This window comes from Miniopterus natalensis, chromosome 18, assembly GCF_054644295.1.
Source record: "Miniopterus natalensis isolate mMinNat1 chromosome 18, mMinNat1.hap1, whole genome shotgun sequence".
In the NCBI taxonomy this organism is placed as follows: domain Eukaryota; kingdom Metazoa; phylum Chordata; class Mammalia; order Chiroptera; family Miniopteridae; genus Miniopterus; species Miniopterus natalensis.
Window position 1 is genome coordinate 11,470,013 of NC_142098.1, and position 12,374 is coordinate 11,482,386.

Genomic DNA, 12,374 nt, shown 5'->3' on the forward strand with positions numbered 1-12,374 from the left:
TACATCCCTAAACAATATATATACATGTATATATATATATATATATATATATATATATATATATATATATATATATATTTTTTTTTTTTTTAATATATCTTTATTGATTCCAGAGAGGAAGGGAGAAGGAGAGAGAGAGAGAAACACCAATGATGAGAGAGTCATTGATCGGCTGCCTCCTGCACGCCCCTGACTGGGGATTGAGCCCGCAACCCAGGCATGAGCCCTGACCGGGAATCGAACCCCAATCGCCTGGATCCTAGGTCGATGCTCAACCGCTGAGCCACGCCTGGCCGGGCTAAACAATATATTTTTTAGTTTCACTTGCTTTTGTGCTTTATAAGATGGAATCATACCATGTCATCTTCCGTGAACTTGCTTTTCTCACTCAACATTATTTTTAAGAATCATCCCTAGGGGTGCAGGTAGTTAAACTTCATCTGTTTTTGCTGGGGCACAGTATCCCACTGTGGGAATACACACTTTATCCATTTTTCCTGCCCAGGGACACCGGGTTGTTTCTGGTTCCCTGCTCTGATGACCAGAGCTGCCCTGAATGTTCCTGGGTGTGCTTCTTGGGTATCTCCTGGGCTAGCCAGTGTCCCACCCATGCCTCACCTGTGCAGGGCTGTCTCTGAGTGCTCGGGTTGGTCCCATGGATCTGCCTAGCCCTGGGTCTATAAGGTATTGCCTCAATTACTTTAGCTTTAAAGTAAGTCTTGATATCTGGTAAAGCGAGTCTTCTGTCTTGTTTCTCTTCACCAGAGTCAGCTTGTCAAGTTCCAAGAGGGGTTAGTTAACAGTGGGGATTTAATTATTATGCTGAAACAGCAATTGATATCTTTACAATAATGAGTTTTCCAAAATATGCATGTGGGGCCACTCTCCATGACTTAGGTATGTTTTAATGTCACTCTGTGTGTTTAAGTATTTTTTTTTAATTGTGATAAAATGCAATAACATAAAAGTTACCATCGGAGCCTTTTTTAGGTGTATGGTTTGGGAGTGTTAACGACTTTCGCACAGTTGTGCAACCATCACCATCCTGTTTAGGGGCTTTTCCAAAATAAAGGTTCTTGTAAAATTCCTGTATATTTTTTGTTAGATTTTTTTTCCCCTTTGGTATTTCCTGTTTTTAAAAACTTTTTTTGTGACAGCTAAAACACATAGAAAAAAATATAAATGCCACTCACTGTATAATTATAAAGGAAACTACCCAGGGACCCACCACCCAGGTCAAGAAAAAGCATGTTGCCAGCAGCCCTAGACACAAGTCCCTCCCGATCAAACCCTCCAAACAACACCTGACTTCTATAATAACCCCTTGCTTTTTCTTTTCTTTAGAGTTTGACTACTTTAGTGCATGTTCCCCAACACCCTAGTTTAGTTTTGCCTGTTTCTGAACTTCATATCAATAGAATAACACACTTTGAATTCTTTTATATTTGGCTTTTTTCACTTAACCTTAGGTTTGTGAATCATCCACAATATTGTGCATAGCTGAGAGTGTTCATTTTAATATTGTATACTATTCCACTTATGAAATAAATTGTAGATAAATGCTACTATATACTTATTATGTTAATGGATATTCAAAGGCTTCCCAGTTTGTAATGTTAAAAATAGTTCTGCTATGAACATTCATTTACATGTCTCCTTGTGTTTCTCTGTCAAACATCAAGTATCTACCCATCTATTCATCATTCCCTGTGTAAAAGCCACACTGTCCTAATTAAATACACCTAATTATGATATATCCATATCTATATGTGCGTAGTTCTTGCCTGTCAGTTTATATTTAGTAGCACAGCCCAGCAGAAGGCTCAGCCTCTGGTTTAACAATGGAGGGGGCAGTGGAAGACTAAAATAAGAAAAGTTTTGCAGAGAAACATCAAGAGTAATATTTAGGAAACTTGTTAGAGATGCCTGTGGGACCTCCAGATGGAGAGGGTCAGCAGGCAGCTGGCCAAACAGAGCAGGGCTGACCCTGGGAGTCCTCAGCGTGTGGATGAAGATTTAGATAGATGTCTAGCTATCAAGACTCCCCTCACCTCACCATGCACATCTTTCCCCAGAACCCACCCTTCTTTCCCTGTGCAGGATTAGTGTTTTCCAGAAACATCGAAGTTGACTCAAGATTCTTTCTGAGGGTTGAGTTATATGGGCACCTGGGCTTACAGTCCGTATTATCTTGACCTTTTCTGATCTCTACCTTCCAGGCAGATTTTTGAGTAAAGCTGATAAAGTTGATGGCTGGCATTGGGGCTGTGGAGAGAAGGAAACTTATTAGAAACCAACGTCCTAGGGAACATGGGAAGGGCTGGTGTGTGGACATGAAATCTCAAACAGAGCAGGATGCTAAGAACATCATGTGAAGGCCCCCATGTCTCCCTTCCTAAAAGCTCTGTGGGCTGGAAACCTGTTTCATAGTTTATTATTTCTGCCTTCCCCACGCTCGGGGGAGCATCATGAGACTGCCCACTGGAGTCTCCTCCCAGTGGGGCGGAGGGAGGGTTGAGGGGTCCAGATTTTATGCCATTTCCGTAGCATCCTCCCACATGAAGAGCTGATGCACAGGGAGTCCATGCTGACTTCCACTTTCCATTCCCACGAGGGCATTCAGGAGAGCACAGCTTATGTATTTCTGGCAAATAAGAAGCAATATTTGCGTTCCCCAGACACTTCAAGATTTCCTAATCACATCTGTCTGTTTCCATTGAATTGTGGCTTCTGAGGTCTCCTCTGAGTCCACGTGGATTTGGTAAGTTGACTTCTTACCAATCTCACCCACACTCTCTACACACGTAATGCTTCTTACCGAAGTGCTTCTGATTTGAACAAATCTCTTCCCACACTCTCCACCCCCAGAAAGTCCCAGATTTTCTGATGTCCTCCCCTTCAGCTCTTTGCTTGCCTAATCCTGAGAGTCCTCCCTCTGGGCTAGACTGAGTTTCATTTCTACATCACTGATGAGTGCCCAGGTACTGGCTGTTTCCTCCCAGCCACCTTCTGCCTTGAACTCCCAGACTGTACTGTTGGGCCTCTGTTTCTCCTGAACTTCTGCTTTGTCTCTCCAGCATCTTGGATCCAAGGGGGTGCTGCTGCTCTCAGAGCAGAGACATCCTATTCAAGACCATTTCTTGCCCTTAAATTTGGGGCTATCTGGGGAGGACTCTTGGTATACCTTGAGTTCCCAAGGACTCAGCACCCTGACAAGGACAGGGTAGGAGAGATGAAGATGGATAGTTTTGCATCCAGAGGGTTAAAGATTAGGCTGCCCAAGAATTTCCTTCCTTTTCCCCAGCTTTTTCCCCAGCACCTAGTTTTCTGTTTTGTCTTCTCATTTTATATATTTTATTCTGACCCTAAAAACTGCAAGAGCGGCACAGACAGTCTGAGAAAGAATGGCCCGTTCTAATTCTCAAAACTTAAAGAACTACATTCTTTTTCTGATCTCTTGGGTTAATTTCTGCAAGGATGAGTCAGGAGCAAATATAATATTTTCTGTAGGAAATAGCTGCTTTGGAGGGATCTATAATGCCTTGTGGAACTTCCATCCAGTATTTTGCCCAGACTGAGAACTCTTCAAGTAAGATATTGGGGGCGTCAGCAGCAATGGGGGAGCCTTTGGATAAACTACAATAACTTTCTAAGTTGCTTCCCCTCCCACTGACACACATCTTGTAGGCTGCTCCTCTAGAAAATAGGAATTAAGCCATGGACAGAGAGATGGACCCAGTCCTGGTAGTCAGTGAGCTTACAGCCCTCATCTGTGAAGTGTGGAAAATGTTATTACCAAGTTCAAGGGCTTTTGAGAGACTTTAATGAGATAATAGAAGTAAAATGCTTAGGCTGGGCTTGGGCACATGGTGAGTGCCCAGTCACTGATTTAGCTCTTATTGTATGTTCCAGGGCCTGGGAGAGGAGTGTTAAACTAAGCATCCGTGCATGGATTATGATTTCAATGACCACGCTATACAAGATGCTGGAGATCAGATGCTGGGAAAACAGAGCCAAGATAAACACAAAAATTCTAGAATGCTTGTCTTGTCCCCATGTTAGTTTTGTTTAGCCCTGGGTGTTTTTACACACCACTTATTAAGCAAATTCTTAAAATGAAAAGGTGCTGCATGCTTGCTTGCAAAGACACCAAAGAAGGGAGGAATTGGAAAGATTTCATTTGGCTCCACAGTCAGGCCTGTGAGGAGGACAGTCCTCCACACAGGGTAGATTTGGTATGGCTAAATTTTTTTCTGTTTTATGTATTGGTATTATGCATATTTTTTGCTTTTATTTTAAAACATTTAAAATTTTTTTAAGTATGGCTAATTTGATAGGAAAACAACTAGCCTTGCCCTGCAAGCCTGAGAAAAGGAAGGGCGGGAGTAGAGGAAGAGGCCACACAGCAGAGAAGGAAATGGGCCCCTAAGGAGCAGACACCTCCAGATGGAACAGAGTTCTCGCTGCCAGGGTGAGGTCTGCAGATCCCCACGGACAAGTTGGCTGGGACAACTCTCAACTCTTTTTTTGTTTGTTTTTGTTGTTGTCATTATTATTATTTATTTGGGAGCTCAAAGGAATACTTAGAAAATACAGGATTCTGTTAAATCAGGGAGGGGCAAAAGAGACAGGGTCTTGCTTATGTTACTCGGGCTGGAGTGCAGTGGCTGTTCACAGGTGCCATCCCACTTCCGATCAGCACGGGAGCTTTGACCTGCTCCATTTCCGACCCGGGCCAGCTCACCCCTCCTTAGGCAACCTCATTGGCCCCCACTGCTGGGAAGTCACCATTCTGATGCCGACTTTAGTGAGGACACATGATCGATATAGCCCACTACTGCCCAGAACTCCTGGGCCCAAGGGGTCCTCTGCCTCAGCCTCCCGAGTAGCTGGGACTGCAGACCTGTGCACCCGTGCCTGGCCATTCCCAACTCTTTTTGTACATTCAGCAAATCACTACCTGTTTTCAGAAATGGGAGGAAAAGTCTGGCTATCCACTACTACATCACCCAAGAGAAAAGACAAAGATCCACTGAAAGAAATGTACCAGAATAACAGCTTTAGTCATAGTAGCCCAGAACTTGAACCAACCCAGATGTCCATCAACAATAGGGTGATTAAGTAAACTGTGATATATTCATAAAAATGAACTACTGCATGGCAAGGAAACTGAGCAGACTATTGCTTCAAGTGTCAACACGAATGCATTTCCATTAACAAGAAGTTCAAGAACAGGCAAAACTAATCCATGGTGCCAGAGGTCAGAGTAGTGCTTACCTGTAGGGGGTAATGGCTGGGAGCTTCTGAAGTGTGAAAAATATTTTATATTTTAATATGTGTGGTGATGGTATGCATATGGAAAATTAATTATGTTATCCTACATATGTTATACCTCAGTAAATAGTTACAAAATGAAAATCTAATGACAAGTGGCAGTATATCATCAACCTTAAAACTATTTTAACAGCTTTATTGAAGCACAATTGACATATAAGGAACTACATATTTCAGGCATTCAGTGTGATAGTTGATATTGACATATGTGTACACCCATGAAACCATCACCACAATCAGGCTAAGCAACATATCCATCACCCCTAAAAGTTTCCTTGTGCCCCTTGCCACATGCCCCCCAGCCCCATGACATTAACATTTTTATGTAAAAATTTTTCATAAATAAAATTTCTGCTGAACATTTTCTTTCAGGAACTACGCCAGACCAGCAAGGAGAGCTTAGACTCCACTTCTGGCATAACTAGGGAGTGTCTAGAAGACCAGACAACGGCCTGGGAGGAAGGACTGCCAATACAAGGAGAGCCAAATGGGTCTGGGGGAGGCCAAGAGGGAGTGCCTGTGCTTCTGACCTCAGGCAGAGCCCACAAAGCACAAGAGGCTCATCCAGATAAGGAAACTTTTGGGGGTGATGGATATATTGCTTAGCCTGATTGCGGTGATGGTTTCATGGCAGAATCTAGCAGGCACTTGACTGGAATATGAAGAGTGTGATGCACAGACTGGCAGCTGGAACTTTGCTGGAACTGCCTGGCATTGAGGTCGGGGAGAGGAGAGATTGTAGGGTGCATTGTAAGGGCTTTCCTGCTGCCTCTCCTGGCCTGCTGGGGCAAGTAGGTTAAACAGCTCCTCCACTAGCACATAGCCCTTTGAATTAGAACTTCACTGGAACCCGGGGAGATTTCCTGCGGAGTAGAAACAAAAGCCTTCCCCCTTCTCCTCCCAAATCTCTTCAGTCAGTGGCATGAAGAGTAGCCCTCACTCATGGGGCAGGGTAACTAGAAGAGGAGTTCAAGGCTGATGGATTGGGGTGGAGACCTGATGTTTGCAACTTATTTTCAATGCATAAAAAATAAGATGAAGTAAGTACAGTGAAACATTAATGGCAGAATCTAGGTGGCGGGTATACAGAGGTTCGCTATACAGATCCTTCAACTTTCCTGTGTGTTTGAAATTTTTCATTCAAAGTTGTTGAAAAAAGGATACGCAGAGGGATGTAACAAAGATATCAAAAGCAAAAGGAGAAAAGCAATGGTAAAACAAGTTCAGATGGAAAATGCTGCTGGGCTAGGAAGCCGAACAAACCCAAAGTGTCACTTATATTATGAGGAAATAAATAAAACAGAAAATAAATACATAGAGTAATAATAAAAAGCACACCTGGAAACGAGAGAACGTGAAAGACAATGAGATGATCTTAAAAGCAGTGGAAATAGACGATAGATTGCCGATTTGAAACCAAAATTACTGCTGATGTCTCAATAGCAAAAGTGGGAACCGGCAGGCAGAGAGCGATGCCTTCCACCTGCTGAGAGCAAACAACTGCCAGCCCAGAACCGCCTTCTGGACAATCTTGCAAAGGTGGAGATAAACTAAACACACTTTCGGATAAATAAAAACTGAAATATTGTGTTAGAAACAGATCCTCAATAGAGGAAATTCTAAAGAATTTAGTGCCCTGGCCGGTGCGGCTCAGTTGACTGTGGCTTCGTCCCTGTGCGCCAATGGTTGGGGCGCGTGTGGGAGGCAACCAATGTAATGAGAGAAAAGGCCTCTCTTTTAGGCCCCTCTTCTTCTTTACTTAACCTTCCACGATTTATGAGAAGCACTTGGTAATTAAACCCCAAGATTGTTGGCTCCTCTGATTCAAACATCCCCTCTGTTCAAACTGTGAGACAAGCTACTCCCAAGGCCACATTCCTGCACCCCCCTCCTCCCTGCTGTTTTCGCAACTCAGGGATAATTCCCAGCAAGGAGCCTCTAGTTAGTAGAAAGTTCCCTTCTCCCCTCCCCTTCAAACAAGCCTCTTTTGAAATCCTCATAACTTTTGCTCTAAGCATGTTTTACAGGGTTGGGGAAAATACTGATAAGACACCTCCCTAGGACATCTGCCGGACTGCCTCTTGGAAAGCAAAGTATTTTTCAAGACAACCTCCCTGGCATCTGCTCAACTTCAGGACAACCCGAACCGTTCCCTTCCTGGTCACTTAGCAACAGTACCTGCTTAAAACCCCAGGCTGGCCCTTTGTTTCTTGCCCTTGAATCAAGTAGCAATGCCTTGGCCCTTTCCGTTCTGGGGAAAGTAAAATAAACTTTCTCTTTGTATCTCTTAGTTGTGAAACCTTTCATAGCCCACATTACCGGCCTAAACCCTAACACAATCCATGTTTCACTCTCACATCAGTGTCTCTCTCTTCCACTCTCTCTAAAATCAATAAAAGCATGTCCTCAATGAGGGGTAAAGCAAAAAGGGAAAGAATTTGGCTCTGCAGAAAAGAGCAGTATCTGAGAGAAACTATGAGCTGGAAGGTGGGATATGAACAGGAGAAGCGATGAATGTGTGGGCAGATCTAAACGATCTAAACAGACAGGGAGAGAATAAAACATGTTTCTGGGGCTGAAAAAAAAACAGGCTAGAACGAAAATACATGATAACGTGGATGGAAAAGGGGCCACATACTAACCCTGACAAGCTCAGGGGAGGCTGGCATGGTTACAGACTCAGGGCCTGAGAGTAAACGCTTAGGACGGTCTGAACATAAAAATTCCTAACAGTGGGTCATGGCGGGTAGGCACGTCCTAGGCCTGCAGCTTTTTTGACAAAGGTCACTCTTTACCTCCAGTCACCTCAAGCGAGCCTGTCCATTGTTTTTCTTTTGTTTGTTTTTTTGCATCAAGGATAACCTTTAACATGCATTTGTAATGTCAAGGTAATCTTTTCCAGACCCCTCAGGGCACAGCTGCTGTTGTTGTTATCTCTTCCTCCGCATACCAGCTCCATGTGCTGTAAATGCTGTTCACTGTCTAGTAGCCGCCAATGTAAAAGCAGCATGTGTCTCTCCATGTTACCCTTCATCCAGTCTCAGAGATCTCCAGCTTTGCTTTCTCCCACCTCCCTTTATCCAGTCTCAGAGATCTCCAGCTTTGCTTTCTCCCACCTCCCTTTATCCAGTCTCAGAGATCTCCAGCTTTGCTTTCTCCCACCTCCCTTTATCCAGTCTCAGAGATCTCCAGCTTTGCTTTCTCCAACCTCCCTTTATCCAGTCTCAGAGATCTCCAGCTTTGCTTTCTCCCACCTCCCTTTATCCAGTCTCAGAGATCTCCAGCTTTGCTTTCTCCAACCTCCCTTCATCCAGTCTCAGAGATCTCCAGCTTTGCTTTCTCCCACCTCCCTTTATCCAGTCTCAGAGATCTCCAGCTTTGCTTTCTCCAACCTCCCTTTATCCAGTCTCAGAGATCTCCAGCTTTGCTTTCTCCCACCTCCCTTTATCCAGTCTCAGAGATCTCCAGCTTTGCTTTCTCCCACCTCCCTTTATCCAGTCTCAGAGATCTCCAGCTTTGCTTTCTCCCACCTCCCTTTATCCAGTCTCAGAGATCTCCAGCTTTGCTTTCTCCAACCTCCCTTTATCCAGTCTCAGAGATCTCCAGCTTTGCTTTCTCCCACCTCCCTTTATCCAGTCTCAGAGATCTCCAGCTTTGCTTTCTCCAACCTCCCTTCATCCAGTCTCAGAGATCTCCAGCTTTGCTTTCTCCCACCTCCCTTTATCCAGTCTCAGAGATCTCCAGCTTTGCTTTCTCCAACCTCCCTTTATCCAGTCTCAGAGATCTCCAGCTTTGCTTTCTCCCACCTCCCTTTATCCAGTCTCAGAGATCTCCAGCTTTGCTTTCTCCAACCTCCCTTTATCCAGTCTCAGAGATCTCCAGCTTTGCTTTCTCCCACCTCCCTTTATCCAGTCTCAGAGATCTCCAGCTTTGCTTTCTCCCACCTCCCTTTATCCAGTCTCAGAGATCTCCAGCTTTGCTTTCTCCCACCTCCCTTTATCCAGTCTCAGAGATCTCCAGCTTTGCTTTCTCCCACCTCCCTAATCTACCACCCATGGGTTTCATGTAACCTCCTGACCTCCTCTTCCTCCATTCTAATGTAAAAATTAAGCTGCAAAACTGCCAGTCTCCAGAGTACTTTCTCAGTTTGTTGAAATTTTGCTTCCTTGCAACTGTCGTCAGTTTTGCTCAAATAAACTCATAAAAATTCTCTACAGGTCTGGGCGTTTCTTACAGAGAAAATAATGGCCTAAAGTTCAGGGTGGAGGACTGGGGCTGGTGTGCTAAAGTCCTTGTGCTGTTGCCCGGCCTGCGTGGCCCAGCGGTTGAGCATCGACCTAGGATCCAGGAGATGGAGGCTCGATTCCCGGTCAGGGCACATGCCCAGGTTGGGGGGCTCCATCCCCATGAAGGGGCGTGCAGGAGGCAGCCAATCAATGACTCTCATCATTGATGTTTTTTTCTCTCTCTTTCTCTCTCTTCCTTCCTCCCTCTGAGATCAATAAAGATATTTTTTTTTTAAAAAAGAAAGAAAATATCTAACTGCATGCTGTTTACCAGACGAACAACTGACTATAAGGATAAAGAAAGGTTGAAAGTAAAATGATGGAAAAAGATTTATGAGGAAAATCTTAACCAAATCTTAACTAAAGAAAAGTAGTGTAGCTATAATAATATAAAACAAAAAACTGTTGGAGCAAAAAACATTTTTAAAGGTAAAGACAGCCACAACTTGACAATATAAAAATTCAGTTCACTAGGAAAATATAACAGTCCTAAGCTTGGATGCACTAGTGAACAAATTGTACCTGATAAGGAAAGAATATGCACTATTTTAAGCACATGTGGAATATTTACAAAATTTCATCACAGTTTAGGACGTAAAGATAGTGTCAATGTAATGTTAAAGGTTTTGATGGCAAACAAATGCAATCTCTGATCATAATAAAATTAAGTCAGAAACCAATAACAAAAATATTGCTAAAAAACTCATATATTTGAAAATTAAGAAACACACTTCTAAATAACTCATGAATCCAAAAAGATACCATAATAGAAATTAGACGATGTACGAAATTAACAATAATTAAAATGCCACATATAAAATTTTGAAGGAAAATGATAGCCTTAAATGCTATTTAATGAAGTAAGCAACCACATTAGAAAGGTAGACAAGAGATAAGAAAATATAAGGAAGGGAATGATAGACAAGAGCAGAAAAGAATGAAGTGGAAAACAAAGATATGATAAAGATCAGAAAAGTCACAAGTCAGTTCTTAGAAAAGATTGACAAAACTTTATTTTTATTTTTTTAAATATATCTTTATTGATCTCAGAGAGAGGAAGGGAGAGGGAGAGAGAGAAATAGAAACATCAATGATGAGAGAGTCATTGATCGGCTGCCTCCTGCACGCCCCCTACTGGGGATGGAGCCCACAGCCCAGGCATGTGCCCTGACCGGGAATCGAACCGAGGTCTCCTGGATCCTAGGTTGATGCTCAGTCGCTGGGCCACACCTGGCTGGGCAGGAACTTTTCTTTATATAAGTCAGCTTTCCTCTGGTTCTGCGCTTATCCTGCTGGAGCTGTAACACTGACACTGTCTTGCCAGGTGGAGGGGAGCAGAGCTATCCTGTCTTGGCCCACTGGAACCATCTTGCTGAAGGCCCTTGGGTGGCCAGGTCTCAAGGAAGAAAGTGGGAGATGGTGGGAGGCAAGTCATGGGAGAAGGGCAAGGTTAGCTGGTCAGGGAGGGGTGGGCTCCAGATGGGGCCTCATCCTGATGGACAGAAACACCAGGCGAAGCCAGAGCACATCATTTCACATCCTTCCTACACCTCGGATGTCTGGGAGGAGAGTTGTTTTAGGGACCCAAGAAGGAGAACGGTTTATGGGCCCAGAGGAGTAAGGGCACTTGACAGAAGAAAGGGGGGAGCAGGAAGACCCGGACTGAAACAGTCAACACCCGGAGCTTCAGAGAATTCTCTAAAAAACAATATAGTGTTTCATTTGAGCAGGAAATACATTCAGGCTTTAGCTTCCATTTTCTGCACCATAGAGAGGAGCAGAAAAAGGGAATGGCATGCAGGAGAATTGAGCATTATTTGAGAAGGTAAAACCAGCTCCCTCCCCGCGGTCCTGGCAGCATTTCTTTCTACAGACCCCCTCTTCCACGGGTCTCAGGTCAGGGCCTAGAACTGTGCCCACCACACCAGCTGCAGACTCCTAGCTGATGACTCTTCTGTGTCTGCTTCCTTCCTCTCAGATTTAATTTTGCAAATCCTTTCATTTTATTCGTAATTCACTCATTTCACAAATATTTTGTTAAAGGGCTAGAGCTACAGCAGGAAATCAGCTCCTTGCATTCAGGAAATACTGTCAGCGTTGCTAGCGCATGTTCAGAAGTTACCCCACACCGAGGGACTCTTCTATCGAAAATGAGAAGTGATATAAGTCAGGGGACATTTGGTAGGAGATTAACGGAGAATTCCAGAATGACAAAACGAACCTTGCACTTGGGGAGGAGAATGGAGAAAGAAGAACAAAGACAAAAATCCCCAGAAATGCTCCCATGCAGAGAGGAAAGAGCGGCCAGAAGAGGGGTACTGCCACGTCCTGAACGTAGCCCTTAGAAACTCGGGAAACTTTGGAAAGCAGCTTATTGTTTTAATTCTGCTTGATTCAGCCTGCAGATTTCAACATAACCATTTGCACATCTGTACCAATCTAATCGAATGCAGGTGGGCATGGTGAAAATGAAATAATGCACATAAAAGTGCATTGGAAATTGCAAAGCGCTGGATAAATGGGAAGGGATGCGCATTTTTTAAAGTCCCTCCTGACCTTGCTGAGTACCTCTGTCCTCCAGGTACTTTCTTTCTTGAAGTTCAGCTCATCAGGTCCACCACCAGCTGGGGTCTGCCCAGGTCACATGCAGTTCTGGAGGGTGCACCACTGAGCAGACGCTCCACAGAGGAGAACCAGCACATTTCCTGCTCTGCAGCAGCCCGAGGTGGAGATCGGGAGGCCCCACCACCATCA

At 44.1% G+C, this 12,374-nt stretch overlaps 1 non-coding gene across 1 annotated transcript; it reads right to left on the reverse strand.

The window, feature by feature from the left end:
• Positions 1-4,622: 4,622 nt before the first annotated feature.
• On the reverse strand, positions 4,623-4,922 carry LOC148091000 (signal recognition particle RNA). Its single transcript, XR_015716072.1, has one exon.
• Between the last annotated feature and the right edge of the window lie 7,452 nt (positions 4,923-12,374).